At 32.1% G+C, this 19,170-nt stretch overlaps 1 long non-coding RNA gene across 1 annotated transcript in view; it reads left to right on the top strand.

Annotated features, from left to right (window-relative positions):
* The window catches only part of LOC308342003, a 135,569-nt gene that overhangs the window by 104,246 nt on the left and 12,153 nt on the right, over positions 1-19,170 (top strand). The window contains exons 4-5 of the long non-coding RNA XR_013966742.1: positions 11,463-11,572; positions 14,384-14,420. This is a non-coding gene — a long non-coding RNA (uncharacterized lncRNA). The remainder of the gene's footprint in view (positions 1-11,462; positions 11,573-14,383; positions 14,421-19,170) is intronic.

Below are 19,170 nucleotides of genomic sequence, written 5' to 3'. Positions count from 1 at the left end.
AAAAAAAAAAAATATTTTTTGAAGGAGCTTATGTCATAAATTATTCTTGCAATATAGCATGACTATAATCTCCTTAGCAAGATTTTTCTGGACTAGAAGCCCTACTCTTATAAAACTTTACCTTTTTCCAGGACTTCTCCATTATGAAATAAATGAAAATACAAACTCATAACAAAACAAGACATTCATACTTATTTCCAATTTGGTGCAGTTCCACTTGAAATTCCCAAGAAATGTGCATTTCTTTTCCAATGTAATGATATTGTATAATTTATATTTGTACATGTCTAAATGTTCTAGATATGCTTAACTCAGATTGTGGGAAAATATTTGAATTATATTAATAGGAAAAGTGATCTGGTTGTTATGACTAGGCTACTAATTATTAATATCACATACTATATATTTGTAGTTAATTATTCCAACTTAATAAAAAAGGTAGCTATTTTATTTGATTATACAGTAAGGGAAAAGATCTATTTTCCCAATTCTAGCAATGTAAGTCATGTACTTCTAAAATATTTGAGAATATAATTTGATTTTATATTATTTTATTTGCTTGCCAAACTTCAGGCATGAATATAGTACTGATGCTCCATAACTCTAGTTTAAATTATATTGTTTAAAGAACATATATATTAGGAATGTACATTAAGAATATATAGATACATATATATATATATGAAGAATATACACATACAGTTTCATGTAGTCCCACTTGTCTTTTTTTTCCCTTTTGTTGCCTGTGCTTTTGGTGTCAGATCCATGAAATCATTGCCAAGAACAATGTCATGAAGATTTTCCTCTATGTTTTTCTAGGAGTTTTACAGTTAGAGGTATTACATTTAAGTGTTTAGTCCATTTTGAGTTGTTTTTTTGTGTATGGTGTAAGGTAAGGATCCAGTTTCCTTCTTGTGGATATGGATAACCATTCTTTTCTAGCACAATTATTAAAGATTGTCCTTTTTCCATTATGTGTTCTCAATACCCTTGTCAAAGATTTGTTCATTGTATATGTATGGATTTATTTCTGAGCTCTTTTCTGTATCTTTGGTCTGTATGTCCATCTTTATGCCAATACCATACTGTAGCTTTATAAAGTATTTTGAAATCAGGAAGTGTGATGCCTTTGGCTTTTTAAATCATTCTCCAGATTGTTTTGGCTATTTGGGTCCTTTATGGTTCCCAAGGACTTATAATTGTTTTCTCTATTTCTGTAAAAACAAACAAACAAACAAACATTGGGATTTTGATGGGGATTGCATTGAGATAGTTTTGGGTAGTGTGAACATTTTAACAATTTCAAGTCTTCCAGCTCATGAACATGGGATAGTTTTCTATTTGTTCATGTTTAATTTCTTTCATCATCACTGTTTGTAGGTTTCAGTCTACAGGTCTTTCATCTCTTAAGTTTTGTTTTTTTTTTTAGTTAAGTTTATTCTTAAGAATTTTATTTTAATGTTTTCATAAAGGGACTGCTTTCCTAATATCTTTTACAGGTGGTTCATTACAAGAGTATAAAAACACAACTGATTTTCATATGTTGATTTTGTATCCTGCAACTTTAGTAAATTCGTTTACTAGTGCTAATGTTTTTCGGTTTTTGTTTGTGTGTGTGTGTGTGTGTGTGTACGTGTGTGTGTGTTGTGTGTGTAGTCTAGGGAACAACAGTCAACAGAATGAACAAGCAACCTATGGAATGGGAGGACATATTTGCAAGCCATACATCTGATAAGAGATTAATTTCCAAAATATGTAGGAAATGACTACAATTCCATAGCAAAAAAAAAAAATCTAATAACTCAATTTTTAAAAAAGAGTTGGGGACTTAAACAATTCTCTGAGAAAGACTTACAGATGGCCAATATGTATATGAAAAGATGTTCAACCTCAGTAATCATCAGGGAAATATAAATCAAAACCACCACTCACCTATTAAGATGACTATTCTCAAGAAAACAAAAACAAAGCAAAGCAAAAACAGAAAATAAACATAAGATGAGTGTTGGTGAGGATATGGAGAAATTGAAACCCTGTGCACTGTTAGTGGGAATGCAAAATCATGCAGCTACCATGGAAAACAGTATGGAGGTTCCTCAAAAAATTAAAAATTGAACTGCCGACAGGACCAATAGACTCCCTACAGGACCCAGCAATCCCACTTTTGAGTACTTATACCAAAGAACTGAAATCAGGATGTCCAAAAGCTACTAATATGTTCATGCTCATGGCAGCACTATACACAATAACTAACATGTGGAGAAACCTAAATGTCCATGGATGGATAAATAGATAAGGAAAACGTGGTATATACATACAGTGGAATATTGTTTACTCTTTCCAAAGAAGGAAATCTTACAATATGCAACAACATGGATGAACCTTGATATTATGCTAAGCGAAATAAGCTAGCCACAGTGGCACAGGTACTGCATGATTCCACTTGCATGAATTATCTAAAATAGTGAAACTCACAGAAGTAGGGAATAGAATGGTGGTTTCCAGGAACTCGGGATAGGGAGAAATAAAGAATTATTATTCAGTGGGTATAAAGTTTCAGTTGTGCAAGATAAATAAGTTCTAGCAACCTGGTTTACAACACTGGGCGTATAATTGCCAATATTGTATTTCACACTCATGAATCTGTTAGCATAGGTCTCGTGTTAACTGTTGTTATCATATTTTTTTAAAAAGTATATGTACATATACATAATTTTAAAATCTGTAAGTTGCTTAAAAATACTGAAATGTTGTTTTCTCTTTGTTTTGAAAATATAAGTTCCATTATGAGAAGTCATTGGTCATTTATTTAAAATCCACATCACAACAGAATGAGGGACTTTTTTTTTTTTAAATAGATATCTGAAATAGTCATTGAATTTGAATTACTGAAACTGGGAAATATGCAATTATGAAAATTTAAGAATCCTTCCAAATATGAATATATGTTTCAGATTTTTTCAAAGTATATCTCCATGAAGCCAGCAGATGTTGGCTGTATGTATTCATATTCTTTAAAAGTAGTATAAATAGCAAGTGTTTAGTATTTATATACCACCTGACAGAGCAGTCAAACACCACAAAGATATTTATTTGTTAATTATAAAGAAAATAGAATAATTTAGAGCATGTTATTTATGTTGCCAACAGGTTAATTTTATAGAACTTATCATAGAGGAGTGGAAATAAAAATGCTGCTCAGGGAAGCAGTCTTTGGGTCTTCACAGGTTAGGGAAATTGGACTGTTACTTATAATAAACACAGAACATGTTAAGAATTTTCACCCCTATGTGATCTTGAAAAATAGTTTTCCATGCATAGTAAAAGCTCAAGACACACAGAGAGGGAAAGATGGGGAGAGAGAGGGTGGAGAGAGAGAATAGGAAAGGGAGGAAGGAAGAAGGGAAGGAGGGAGAGAGAGTGGGGGAGATAAGGAGAGAGCCAGCACATAAACACATCCATTACATAACTTCACTTGCAGCAAATGATTTGGCTGTAAGATTATGAAGCAGGAATAGTGTCTTAACACCTGTGCCTTAATTGCTTTCATGAATGACAACTGCAGATATACACACAGTCACAAGGAGAGAAGTGGAGTGAATGTATGAGACTTAGGACATCTCCATAAAAAAATACTTAGGTATGACATAAGACTGGTTTCCTCTTTTTCAAATGTTCAACTTTAGATTCCATAAATGAAAGAAAAAAAGTGTACTCCTTGATGGTATAGTTTCTAAGTTGATTTTTCAGTTCATCGGTGTAATAATATCTCACTAGCAAAAAATATCAATTTTATCAGAGCCGATCTATATATCCCTTTTTCATTCATAGCTGAGATTTAGCTCTTCAGGTGAAAGGGAAGAGTTACTATTTGAATAAGTGATGTTGCCCATTTAAACATAGAACATAGAGTGTTAATTTTTTACATATTCATGACTGCCAATATTTTGATTAATTCTCATGACATCCACTGGCTCTGATGCTTGAAGTAAGATTTCAAGATCTTATGAGTTATTCATATAGACCTAGGCATTATCAATATTTTCCCTACAAAGAAAGACTATATACGAAGGGTAAAAATACCTTAGGAGTGTATCGATCAGTTTATAAGTAAAAATAACAGTAAACTTAACTTTTTATTGAATTGGCAAAATGATTTACATATATCAAGAATTCTTGGCATATTAATTTTTGCCAAACCTTAGGGGAAAAAAATCAGCTGTATCAAATATCATCAAAAAGCAAATAAATCTTAACGCCTCTTATGAAATAAAGATAAAATTCCTTTTAGATGTTGTAAATTTTCTTCATTTCTAAATAATAAATTAATGACAACATGGATGAATCTTGAGGGTATGATGCTAAGTGAAATAAGTCAGATAGAGAAAGATAAATACCATAGGATTTCACTATAAATTAAAACAAATGAACACACAAAACAGTAACAAATTCATAAATACAGAGAAAAAACTGATGGTTGCCAGGAGGAAGGGGCATGAAAGGGTGGACAAAATAGGGAAAGGGGATTAAAAGTTACAAACTTCCAGTTATAAAATTTTAAAAAAGACAGGGGTACAATGTACAGCATAGAGAATATAGTTAATAATATGTAACAACTTTGTATTGTGACAGATGGTGTAGTTAGATTTATCCTGGTGACACTTTGCAATGTACGTAAATGTTGAATGATACACCTGAAACTTATATAATATTGTATGCCAAATATACTTTAATTTAAAAAATTGATTTAAAATTTAATTTTAAAATTTTAAAATTAAAATTTAATTTAAAAATTCATTTAAAAAATGAATGAATGGGTGAATATTAAAAATATATGAGCACCAGAATGTTTTGGGTAGATTATTCCAAGGCAAGAAGCATAGCAGGACTTTTCAGTTGTAATGCTTTTTTTAAAGCCTGCTCTCACATTTCTAATGTTTTCTCTTGGGTAAATTCCTTAACCTATCTGTGCCGGTTTTCTACCCATAAAATGGAGGGGAAAAGTGTCTATCTCACAGGTGCTTGTGAGAATTAAATAAGACAATCCATTCAAACTAAGCACTGTGCCAGCACAGAGAAAATGTTCCAATTTCCATATGATAATAATTAATAATAATGTCATTAAAATCAAAGTAGACTTGGTTTACTTTTTTAAAGATTTTATTTATATATGTGAGAGAATGAGAGAGAGAGAGAGAGAGAGAGAGAGAGCATGAGAGGGGAGAAGGTCAGAGGGAGAAGCAGACTCCCTGCTGAGCAGGGAGCCCAATGTGGGACTTGATCCTGGGGCTCCAGGATCATGACCTGAGCTGAAGGCAGTCGCTTAACCAACTGAACAACCCAGGCATCCAGAAGTAAACTCAGTTTAAAAATAAATTAGTAAATTTTAGGACTGTGGCTTTTGAAATGTTTACTTACAATCAGTTTGAGGGTGCTGGTTTTAAGAATGTTGACAATTATGTTTGTGGGAGAACGTATTTCTGACTTCTCTCTTCCCTGCAAACTTAGATGTGGAACTTCAGCTATTTGCATAGCATCTGAACTACCATTTATATATGTTTCTAAGATACTATCTCTAAAATTACCTTTAGAAGCCTTCTATCTGTTTCCTTGGCTTGTATTCTACCCCAATGTAGATGAGATAAGTATAGCATTGCATGCTAAAATATTCTGCAAAAGTCAGCATAGGTTTAAACAGTCTCATTGGTTCAGTTATCATGCATCATTTATAGTAAACATTCCAAGTAGCTTCATAATAAAATTCTTAGTGGGAAAAGCAACTAACATAAAGTAAAATCAAAACATATCTCTTTACGCGTATATTTATTTTGTACATCAGGGGGTCTGTTTTTTGGCTGAGCTTTCTGATCTTTATTCTGATAATGTGCTGGGTGCACAATTAGTGAACTTGGTATTGACACATATTTCAGAGGTCAAAACCATGCAAGAATATAATCCCTTGCTTTGACTGAGATTGCCCCAGACTTCCTGTGATAAATAGCAAGTAAATCACCCGCTATATTTTTTGTAAAGGAAGAGAAAAAAGACTCACTATAGGCTTCTATTAGATTAAATTTTCTTCTCAATGACAGGATTATGTGTAACCTAATATTACAAACTAAATAAATTCTAAATATTAGGCCTTTCAATTTTTTTTTGTTTTAGGTTACTTTGTTCCATTGAAATTTTAACCAGAAACTGTGACCTCAAATATTATCAAGTATGGGCTTTATACCTATTATAAAGAAATAATATGTAACACCTGAGATTTAGAGTGTTTGCATTTTTATTGTTTGATCTGAAAAAAATAAAAATTCACTTAAAATTAACTCAGTGCATTTCAACATATTCTCTAAACTATTTTTATCCTAGTATTTCATAAAGGATACTTTTTTGAAGTTCTAGGACATTGTTATGATTATCATAACCCAAAGTAAATTATTTTAGATAACACAGAATTTAACAGAATTTAAATCAGCAACTTCCTGTCAGTTAACACAGTAGTAGCTTTTAGTACCCTAATTTATCCTCTTTTTCTTCTTAAGAAATAGGTGTCCCTCAAATATCTACAGCTATCTTTCTGTGTCCATATGGTTTTGAACAAGTGGTGCAAGTATTCACTATTTGCTGTGTACCCACACTTGTATAGTTCAGCTGGAGTACCATCTGGTGTGGTACTCTTCCCATTTTCCCCATTTTGATTGCTTTCTCAATCTGGAAAATGGTAGCTTGATTGTCCATCAGGTCTCCATATGGCTGCTAGATCATTCTATGTAGTATACATTAGCAATATTTGATGGGTTGTTTAAGGTTCATCCAGGGTGTTCACAAGTTAATAATCTGGTCATAAAATACTAGAAATTTTGTTTGGAAAAATATCATAATCTTAGATTTTAGGAATGAAATCTTTTGGATTGGCTAAAGATAAGAAACAAGAAAACACATCCGTATCTTTCTGAGAAGCAGATGGCTACATTTATAGTGTTGGTTATCCAAAATTGTTTCTATTTTTACCCTTCTATACTGTCTAAGATGACATTTCAGTGGAAACAGCATCCTTACATACAGATCATCTTGGTTGCTTGAAGGACAACTATTGAAATAAGAAAGCATATGAGATTAAATTTCCACAGAACAATGAGGCAGCCTCACAGAGCTATAAGAATCAATCAATGAAAAATGGAATCAGATCCTAATGATAGATACCATGAAGACATGATAGAAAGCCATACTGTAAAGATGTGAGGAAAATATGTTGAATATCTTCCTGTAAATATAAACTTGCCTGAAGGAGCTTATAGTTTAGCAAACTCCCTTTGTGCTTTCCTATCAAAATAAGCCAAATCCTTAGTAAATTTTGGAACACCAAAAATGTATAGTTTCATAATTTATCATTTAACACTCTCCATTTCTCCATGGTTTTCTAAGTGGGATGGAGTAAAAAAAGGTGGTTTTCTCCTCTGTTTCTCACTTTATGCTTCATGCTGGTTTTAATTTTATCTCTTTTCCCATTCTCTCTTCTCATTCATTTATCTTTTCCTTTCACAGTTATTGAGTACCTACCAGAGATTCAGGAAAGATAACAGGTAATTTGGTGAGGGACCACTGTGTACTCAGGGAGCTCTTAGGAGAAGGAAGGCATGTGAACCAATAATTACAGTGAAATGTGATTGGCACCAGAAGGGATTCATAAGGAAATAGGACACTACAGAAAGCCCCTAACTCTGCCGAGTGGATTCTAGATTAATATATCTTCATGTTTTCCTGAATCACTATCTGCACATAAATATCTGCTTTATTTTATCTTTCACACAAAATTAAGTGTGTTCAATGACATCATTTGTTTTATAAGTGGAAATATTTCTAGTCGGCTAAAAACCTCAAAATGCAAACCCTAACTGAAATTGGAACATAATTTTCAATTTACCTCATCTATGTAATACATGTATAAAATGTCTCTGAATTATTTATTCCCTCTGTCTTAAAATTATTCCTTCTTATGTAAAAATGGAAAAGATGTTCATGATTCTTACCTGGTGTCTATTCATTCTTTGTATAAGGTTTAATTTTATAACACTTCACATACGACCAGAATGTAGCTTTCCTTTTAGATAAAGCTTTAGCCTTCATATTACATTACTGCATGTCTTATTTTATGAGCTTACTAACAAATTCTTGAATCTCCAAGTTTTGCAAAATGCTTGCCCTAGGATCTACCTTCTTCAGAATGGATTTGGATTCTGTTACTTCTATCTCAGAAGAGATGTGTTTGCTATCTATTAAACTCTTAAGTTTATTTCAAAATTGATTGAAAAATGACATTTAACTGATGTCTGTGTTTTGGAGTTGTACTTAAATGAGAATTAGAATGGTCAGAAGTAATTAGAAGACTGAATGATGCCTACTCCAAGTACTGTACTAGGGGAAAGCTTTATAAAACATAACTAGTTTTACTTAAAATCAAACTAAAAGTTTAAAATTTCTATTCAAAATCTGGCAGCATTATCATATGACTTTAAAAATGTACAGCTAGTGAGTGTACTCATTCAATTTTGTGTTCAATTTTTGTCACTTTATATTAGTCGGTTAAGAACATTTGGACCTAAAAAAATTTCAAAGTAGTCATTAAAAGAGGCAGATCCTTACATTTTGTACAAAAAAAACAATTTAATAGATGTTTCCTTTACTGTTCATTAATTTGTTGTGGTGTTATATAGATATGTCATCATTATCATGAATTTGTATGTAAAATTTATTAAAATTAATTTTCATTAAAACATCCATAATAGTTTTATAAGATATTATTTAATTCATTTGTTTGTGGTATAATGTAAATATTTCAAAACAAAATAAAACACTCTTTAACTAGCACCTGTATATAATATAGTAAGATGAATCCTTATCAAATTAAACTTTGAGATTGTCCATATATTTTTTCTCAAAATGATGAGTTCATGTGAAAATATTTGTAGATGTTTTTGACAGGGAATTTTTAGTTTTTCTGTCTTCCCCAAATATGGTGTATATTTTGGGAATCAAATGCATTCATACATAAGAAGCAGTTATTACTCTAAGGACAAAAATTTATCAAGTTAAGTTATATTCAATAAACATACATTCATCGTTCTCACAGACTATTATAAACAGAAGATCCAAGCACAGATCATTGCTCTAAGATATTAATTTCTTAAAAACATAATATCTACTAAAGAATAATATTTTAAGTGTTAAGTATTTCACCCATTCCCACTCTTAAAGTTGTTTCTTAGGAGTAATTTATTTTTCCAAATTACTACAACTTTTCAAAAAAGCCTATCTCTTCAGTGAATCTTTGTGCAGAGAGCAGAGATCTTCCTGAGACTCATGCTAATTAGTGAAACTGAAGGACAAACTGGAGAATATATTGCTAAAATATTTTGATATGTATCAATGTCTATGCACTTAACAATGCCTTTGCTTAGAGCACTTCATCAAAGATGGGTTTCATTTTCGTCTATCAGGATCTCAGTAATAGCCCCATTTCACCTTATCCAAATTGGCCTCCCTCCGTTAATCTCTCTCTCCTCAATGTGTTAATTTTTTCTGGGGAAGTTTTCATAATTTGTGATTATTTTTTTCTTTATTGATTTAATTGCTTATTGGTCTCTCATATCATGCGGGAAGCTTCATGTAGGCATCAAACTTTGTATTTCTTAGCAATATAGCTTCAGCAACTTGCATAGTACCTGGCACGCAGTAGGAGTTCAGTAAATACACACTGAATACATTAATGAGTGAAATCAAATATAACATCTTTTTTGGGCAAAATTCCTACTAGCTCAAAATCACCTTAAGTGATTTTCACACACTATAACATGTGTGTGAAAATCATTTATTCCAAGAGGGTGTCCTAGGGGCTCACAGATTACGTGAAGCAATTATTTATTATTATTTTTAATACAAAAATTGTGGAATTATGACAATATTTATGCAATAGCTATAGGAAAACACACAGTAATAACTGCTGAAAGAAATGATAATTCTTTTCACTTTGCCATCATTTACATTTTTGTCAACTTTAGAAAAGGAGAAAATGGTGAGAAAAATCTGTAAAGAGTTTACACACAAAAGAATATTTCAACGAAGGAAAATATGTCAGCTTACTATACCATATTTTGTTCTTTCAAAATATTACAAAATTGACATAGGACATAATGTTTGATGTTCTAAGAAAAATACAATATGTTTAGGAAACTGTATATGTGATATGGATGCATCACTATGAGAACTACATAAGGAACGGCTAACATTTCAAAAGCACAGATTTCAAAATGGTATGTATATGTGTCTAAAATTGCTGGTGTACTATAATTAATTTTTATTCTATTTTAAAGGGTCATTCACTTATCTTTTATAGACAATTTTCACAGCTTATCATGAATCCCTAGAGCTGCTTTGGTTAGGCCAATATATTTACATGAATAGTATGTAAATGCATTTAAGTATTTAAGTATAGTGTTCTTGATATAGCCTAAGGTGTTTCTTATGAATATATCCAACATTTTGCTTTTTGAGGGAGATAAATGTATTTTTATGCTTCATCACACATACTATAAATATCCTTTATATTTGTACTGTATTCCCACCTTGCTTCACATCATTCATTTAATTTTTTTATATATGCAGCATAATAAATGCATGATGCTAAATTCAAACTTTGTAAGAGTCTGACCCACGATAAGTCAATTTCATATCTTTCTCCGTGCTTCACTGATCTGGTCAGAATGTGGCCTTCTTTGTATATCAACAAGGATTCTGTTCTGTGATTGAAGCCATGAATCAGATGAGAACCTGGGAAATACCAGAGAAATATCGTTCAATGGTATTATTACTGTATGTAAATTTTTTTTCAATTTTCTTTCTAAAAAAAAAAAAAAAGGAAAAGAAAACTTCTCCAAGTTTACCTAAAACCACAGAAGGCTTAAGCTAGTTCTATCACCTAATTTGACAGATGAAGAAAATGATACACAAGTACTCATATAAGATCACATTTCAGCTGGTCACAGAAGCAGGAAGAGAACCCAGTTCTACCAGTGCCCAAACTGATCTTCTCAGGCGTCACACTCATTTTTGCTGGTTGTTTCAGGAAGACACAGAGATGGCAGTGTGGTGGGGAAGTGAGCAAGGGCTTTAATATAAAGTAGACTTGGGCTCCTGTACTTATCAGCTGTGTGACTTTGGGCATGGGACAATCCTTGTGAAACTCAGTTTTCTTATTTATAAAATGTCAATAATAATAACTGACACATAAGATCGTTTTCAGAAATGAATGAAAAGAGATAATAGGTACTGTATACACTGCTACCTGGTAGGCATTCAAATGAAATTTATATATTACTATTATGATTACTTGTGATTGGCATTATTTTTGTAGTTAAATCATTACTACAAGCATGAGTAATCTTACTAGCATCCTACAATAGGAAATCATCACTTGGTGGGAAGAGCTCGCCTGACGTTGGAAGAATCCAGCATTGGTTTGGCAGACCGTGGCTGCACCCAGTTTAGAAGTAATTAGTACTACTCAACCAAGGTAATCTGGAAATTGGCTCTCAGACCACATTTGCAATTTTATGTGGAGAGAATGATTCAATATTCAGTAATGGTTAGGTACTCTCAATGTTCAACCCTGAGGTCCTTGTGTAAATAGGATTGTTGTTGAAATGTAATAGAAGTTTTGTGTGCAAAATGACAGCAGGAGCAGCCCGATAATCAGATTTACACGGAAAAGGAGGAGATTGTGCCATCATGTGAATGTCAATGAGAAGATTCACTGAATGTGAAGATCAGTTATGTTTAATGGTAAAATAAATATTAGCAGTAATAACTGAACATAGAGTTGCCCTTCCTGCCTGTATGTTTCATAATGCAGAAAAGAATCTAATGTTTGTGGGTCAAGTTATGTTTGATACTTTTACTTCAAAAAAGTTATTGAAATAACTTATAAATTAAATGTTTCATAAGACTATTCAGTGACTGAGGGGCACCTGGGTGGCTCAGTGGGTTAAAGCCTCTGCCTTCAGCTCAGGTCATGATCCCAGGGTCCTGGGATCGAGTCCCACATCGGGCTCTCTGCTCGGCAGGGAACCTGTTCCCCTTCCTCTCTCTGCCTGCCTCTCTGCCTACTTGTGGTCTCTGTTAAATAAATAAATAAATAAAATCTTTAAAAAAAAAAAAAAGACTATTCAGTGACTGAGTACAGAATGGGAAAATTAGGTATAAGCTATATATGTGAGGAAGAAGTATTTTTGAATAATGGTCACTTTTGGAATAATAAAGGTGATGATAATGAAAAATACTTGAGAGGCCAAACCACATGTATGTTGATCTGGAGGTGATCCATGACTTTGCAAAATGTTATTATTACTATCAGCAGGACTTTCACTGGAGAAAATACTGTCATATTAAGAGTGTAAGTTGTAATATCTCTAAAGCTGAGTTTCTCACATTTAAAATAAGAGGAATTGTACCAAAGGACCATTTAAGTCTCTTCCAGCACTAAACTCTGCAAACAGTTCTATCATCGATACAAAGACAGTCTCTCTTCCTATACCTGGACCCGGAATCCATCAGGACCGGGACCAGGGCTTTGGGGAAACACTTCACGCTGTGAGGTTCCGTTACAGATCAGATCACACCCGGGAGTGTTGGAGGATGTCAAGAGTGAGCCCAGAGATACTGTTTCCATCATCACTGCCTATTTTGGTCCTGACCCTTCTGGATAGCATTAACCTAGTTTTGACTTCAAGAGGAAATCCCGATTTCAGGGCCAGAAGCAGATCTGCATTGTCTTCCAGAACTGGGAAGTTAGTTGCATTGTGTTAGCCCACTTTTGGTGGCTGGGATACAAGTGAAATCACAAAATCAGCTTCTTCTTCTTCTTCTTTTTTTTTTTAATGTTCACATATCTTGATATTCATAGCTAATTACATCACAAATGGTCCTCCATTCATGTATTGTCTGGAATATGACTGAAAATATTCAATAGTCCTCAAGCCTCAGGATTTCAAAATTGCAAAATTTTAAAGAGAATCCATTCCAAATTTCCTTTGTTTAACCTATTCTAGAAATCGAAGTGCCTTTAGGTGTAAGTGACAGGATAATAGAATTCTAAGTCTTCTCTGCAGTGAATATTATACTTTCATTTTGCACAGTGGAGCTTAAAATGCCTCACTTTATGCTGATGGTGGGCACTTTTCGAGTTTTTCATCCTCTTACAGTTAAAACATATGACGAAGTGGCCACTTGCAAAAAGAGATGAAGAGGATAAGTGAGCATGAAATTCACAGAAACTGAGACCATATTAAACACTAAGTAGGTGTACTTCCATCTATCTCTATTTGTAGATAAAATTTTTAATTTGCTATACCAAGAAATTCACCTGGACAGATTAATTTTTTTGTCAGAAACCTTGGGGGAAATATAATAATCATAGTAAAGACAGGTTGGAAACACAATAATCCTCATAAATAAAGCGTAAATCAAATACAAAGATATGTATAACACAGATATGTATAACATTTAAGGATACATAAATAATTTTGAAAAAAAAAAACTACTAGGGGAACTTACATGTTAACGTTTAATGCATTTTTGTAAAATAATTAATTTCTATACCCATATGGGTCTGACCACAGTAAGCAAAATATGTGTAATGCAAAATTTAAAAAAAAACAAAGAAAATGTCTTTTCTGAATATAAACTTTATTACTTAAATTAGTGTAATTTTGTATTATAATAAGTGTGAAAAACAAAATTCATATAAATACCCTTCCTACTAAAACATGGAAAGAATTCAAAATGAAGCTAATTCCTTTAAAACAAATTTCTGTAAACAGATTTTTAACATAAGTGTTCTTTCTGCTGATAAACAACATGTAAAGTTAAAGAGAAGAACATAAAAGCAGTAATCACCATGTACCAAATATCATTTTGAGAAATCATTTTAGAATCTTCTAAGTCAAACTGGATTTTTATCTCTTGATTAAAAATAACTAGTGCCTTTCCTGACACAATAGGCCTAGTTTTCAAATAAACCAATATAATTAACATGTGAATATTATTTAAAATGTTATTTTACGTTTTTAAACGTTTCTAAATAAATTCAACTAATGCATATGAAATGCCTATAAGGTATGTAGGATTCCTTTGTATAGACTAAGAAAAAGATAAACTAGGATAAAAGTTAATGAATCAGAATAGAATTTCAAATTTCAAATTTCATCTACAGTTTCTTTTAAGAAAAACAGATCATAATTTAAAAAGGATGTAAATGATAAGTCCTTATATTTTATAATTGTTTCTACTGTACTGTCCTTATATTTTATAATTGTTTCTACTGTAGGCCGAGACACTGAGTCACCCTGAAGAGTGGACGTCCTGTAAGTGGTTATGTTTTCCTAAGAGATGTAAAATTACCATGTGATGGTGTTTTATCGTGGCCTAGCTTTGATTTGTAATACCTAGTCCCCATTAATTTAGCTGTAAAAGATATTTTCAATTATATTTGTTGATTGTTTAAAGCATTTCAAATAGCATAATAGTAGAAAAGGATTCAATACCTTGCTTTATCATTATCTAGAAGTCCTTTGCAATGAGTTTTCCTGTTTTATCAGCATTTTATGGAAATCTTTGAGTTAAAATGTCAACCCCTTGGTTTTGTGAATCATTATAAAAACATCAGGGAGTATCATTTATAATGTACAACAATCTATTTTGATCCAAGAAAATAGACCTACTTGCAGTATGGCATTTTTTGATTCTATTTTCATGTAATTTGAAGTAAGTGCTAAAATTATAATCTTGCCAGATACTTAGTGGTGTGATAGTCATAGCATTAAAAAAAAAAAAGTTCACATAAATCAAAAAGAAATGACAGAAAAGAAGGGTAATCGAAATACTTTGATTTAACAAACATTACACCTAATATTTCCCATTTTAGTATGGTAACTTTAATACCTTGACTTAATACCTGACTAAAGTGTGCTTTCACTTTTATTACCTTAATAACCTTTTCCAATTATCTTTTTCTACATGACCAAACATTTCAAGTTTTCCTTTTTAAAATAAAATGTATGATATATAAATACTATTTCAAAGTTTTAGTAGGAAAAAATATCAGGATTTAGGAAGACTGAACTCTATGCCAGAAACCAGTATATAAAAATTAAAATTATTTTAAAGATAGTCTTTATAATACTTTATAAATGTATAGTTACCTTATCATTATAATTACAACAGATCCCTATTATAAATAAATACCCTAGTAATAGTTTGTAATACAATCCACTATTTATTTTTGAACAGTAATTTATAACAAATAGATTAAATACTTAGTTTTTTAATAAATGTGAAATTTCATTTACCATAAACTTTAAAACTTGCATTATTTAAAATTAGAGCTCAGAAACTATAAAATAAAACATTTTTAATTGAATAGTTGTTTACAATTTCCCTCATAGATCTGCTTTTAGAAGCATATTGAAAAACTCTGTAAGTTGTATAAGGTATCAGTCTGCAAATAAAATGGCCAAGAGATGTAATTACACAAGTTTTGCAGAACACTTCAAAACCATTCTAGAAGAGAGATGTTAAGCAACTAATATTTTGTTGCTGATAATAAGCTCACATCTGATAATTTTTCTAGCTATCCACAAACTAATTTATATTAAGTTAGTGATAAGATCATCAGCAATATAGGCCCCCAATAAGCCAAAGGAGATAAGAGTAAGCAATAAATCTATATACTCATTTGTAAAAAATTATAATGATTTAACACAATTTTTTCAAACTGACTTTTCTTTCATAAAATGTTTAAAGAGGGCACCTGGGTGGCTCAGTCGGTTAAGCGTCTGCCCTCAGTTCGGTTATGATCTCTGGGTCCTAGGATGGAATCCCACATCTGGATCCCTGCTCAGTGGGAAGCCTGCTTCTCTCTCTCCCTCTGCTCCTCCCTGCACTCATGTTTTCTCTCTTTCTCTCTTCTTTCAAATAAATAAATAAATATTACCTTTTTAAAAATGTTTGACATTTGTTACATAAAAAAAGAATATGTGGGGGTGCCTGGCTGGCTCAGTCAGTAGAGCATGCAACTCTTGGTTTGGGATCATGAGTTCACCCCACGTTGGGCAGATAGATTACATTAAAAAAAAAAAAAAAGGACATGTGAAACATCAGCATTTATAATAACTGAATACCTCAGAATCCACTGTACACTGTAACAACTAGAACCAATAATAAACTGAAACATTTAATAAAAATATAAGAGGAAAAATAAGCTGTTTTGATATTTCTGAATTTTAAGTATCTTCTCTGCCAAAATATAAACCAATTGGTACTTATTTTGCATCCTTTTTGCAGTCAGAACTCCATTTGAAGTTTGAAGTACTAAGCATTAAATTAGTGTCTACTTAATTTAATGACTAAATCCATCAAACTACAGTCCTACTAAAATGATTTCATTTTCTTTTCTGGTTAATCTGAAGTCCTTAATCTTAAAATGTTAACTGTCAAAATAATGGACTTTTTTTTTTCCTCCACAAGAAATAACTTGGATTTCTTGCATGTCTCTTGTCAATCATTCTATCAAAACAGGGTGTGCATAAATTGTTCCACCACCGAGACTCTCTTAATGTTCGCGTTTAAGTCTGGACAGTGTTGCTCATCCCTATTGTGGAAAAAAAAATCATATCCTAAAATGGACTTACAGTTCTATGCTTATATTCAGAATATATTTTTAGAGAGGGAAGGTCCTATTATTCTGTCAAGTAATGAAACAACTCTAAAAAGATAATATTAGAGAAAACAGAATCTTACAAAACACATTAATGCATTAAAGTTATAAAGTAAAATACTACCTAATTTATTATTTAACGTTACACACATTCTCCATCAAGAAATTTTTTGATACTCAGGCCATCACCTTCTCTCTTTACATATTAGTAAATGTTGTATTTTTACTAAAAATATTATTATTACTATTAATACTTCCTTATATATTCTGACATCCTATAATGTATGTGGCTAAATTTATGCTTTAACATAAGCAAGCATGTATAATCAAGACTGAGAAAAATCCTGGTTATAGTGTCAGTCAGTTACTTTAACACTAAATCGAAGGTGGTTAAGATTATTTTCTGCATTAAATACAAAAGTCAGCTTTTATGTATCGGAGGACCATTCCAGCCCTTACAATCCAGAGTGATATGGTTTAATAGTCACCTTTTTAAAATTTGAAATTAAAGCATAAACAAGAAACAATTTGCTGCCCTTTAGAGCTGCATTTTAAACATTTTAGCTTTTGAATGTCTAACGTTTCCGTGAAAGCTTGAATAGAAAGCTGTGGTCTGACAAACTAAGAGCATATTACAACTCTGTGAAACAGTCTTCAGTCGGCATAATGAGAACTGATATAATCTAATTGTTTAACCAATAACATTCATTTTTACCATCCTATAGTAATCTAAGTTGCGAGCAGATTTTTATTAAATATAGTTCTAATACACACATTTAGGAAATTTATACTACGGTATTACTGGAACGTTTTGTAAATGCTCAAAGAATTTGGTCAGGGCATTCCCTTACGTGAGAATTTAAGAATTCCTTGTGGCATAGATGAATGAGAACATTGTAACGATGATCCATGGGACAGTCACATCACACACACACACACACACACAGACAAGATCCAAAGTTCTTGTTTTATGCCTTCTGTACAATGGAACTGTTTGTCCTTGCTTCTAAACTGGGACATAATTTAATACCAGAGTAAAATTTGGCCAGCTACTGGAATAATAATAATAATAATATTATACCTAATAATAATAATACCAACACAACAATAATAACTTAAACCAAAAGAAGAGTTTAAGTCTTGGAAAAACTCAATATATATGATAAGTATAAAGCTATTAGCAAAAAGAGTACTAGTAAGAGTATTATATAATACTAATAGGAGTACTACCTAAGTTCTATATAAATAAAACTCCAAGTAAAGTAGAATATTTGGTACTTTAAAATGTTTCCCAAAATGTTATAGAATTTGCCAGTCAGGTAAACAAAGTCCTGATTTTTAATTTAAAATATCTGCTAAAATTAACAAGTAATAAAAACTTGTTACTCTAAATCTACAACAGAACCTAAGTGATTTGGATCAGTGTTAGTGTCAGAACCTCTTTAATTGTGATTTTTAAAAAATCAGTAGAAAGCAGTGATTCTCAAACTCCAGCAGGCACCAGAATGAGGCTTGTTAAAACACAGGTTAGGAGCCCCAGCTCCAGGGTTTTTGAGTCGGTGGACCTGTGATGCCATCTGAGAATCTGCATTTCTCACAAGTTCCCAGGGAAGGCTGAGGCTACTGATCAGGGACCGCATTTTGAAATCCATAGCATAGCACTTTCAGCACGTTCTTTGATAAACGATCATCAAGTTCTCAAAAGACATTTACTGAATCTGGAACCTATTATTATTAATGGATTTGGGAATCAGATGCATTCATTATCATCTTATAGTTATGAAAATAAATTTTATGATAACCATAGATACACTGGCAATTTTTGCTAGGATAATATAGTTCTGTGTAATTATAAATGCATTACAATGACTTAGCGATATTAACAGAGTAACTTGCTTTGAGATGAAAATATGTGTATTTTATTTTTTTCCTATCGGGTGCTTCCTTGATCTATTAAGTTGTTAAAGACTGTCTCTACTCAGGAGAGAAAATAAGAGTAAATCCATTTCTATAGAGAACTTTATTATTATCTGTGATCTGTAAGGGTCTTTTTGTGAACAGAGAGAACAGTGATGGCTTTTAGCAACATTTGCTTTTACACTATTTCATATTTGCTCTATTAACCACAAACTAGTAAGTTACTTGGAAGGAGGATATTGCTTTACATTCTTTTGAATTCCCCAGAGAGCTCATAAGAACCTGGATTGTGGCCTGTCCTATGGGGCACGAACACTTTCAGGGCAATATAACTCCAACATTGAGAAGAATTCCTGGTACACAATAGGCGCTTAATAAATGTTGGGAGACCTGAATACCACATGAGTAGTACATGCATAATGTATATTTATTGATTTATTCTGAAAGACATCCTAGCTCTTGAATATATAAGCTGCTTGATC

This window comes from Martes martes (assembly GCF_963455335.1).
Source record: "Martes martes genome assembly, chromosome: 4".
Taxonomy (NCBI): Eukaryota; Metazoa; Chordata; class Mammalia; order Carnivora; family Mustelidae; genus Martes; species Martes martes.
Note: the sequence above shows the minus strand (reverse complement) of the source record. Positions and strands in the feature narration are given on the sequence as shown.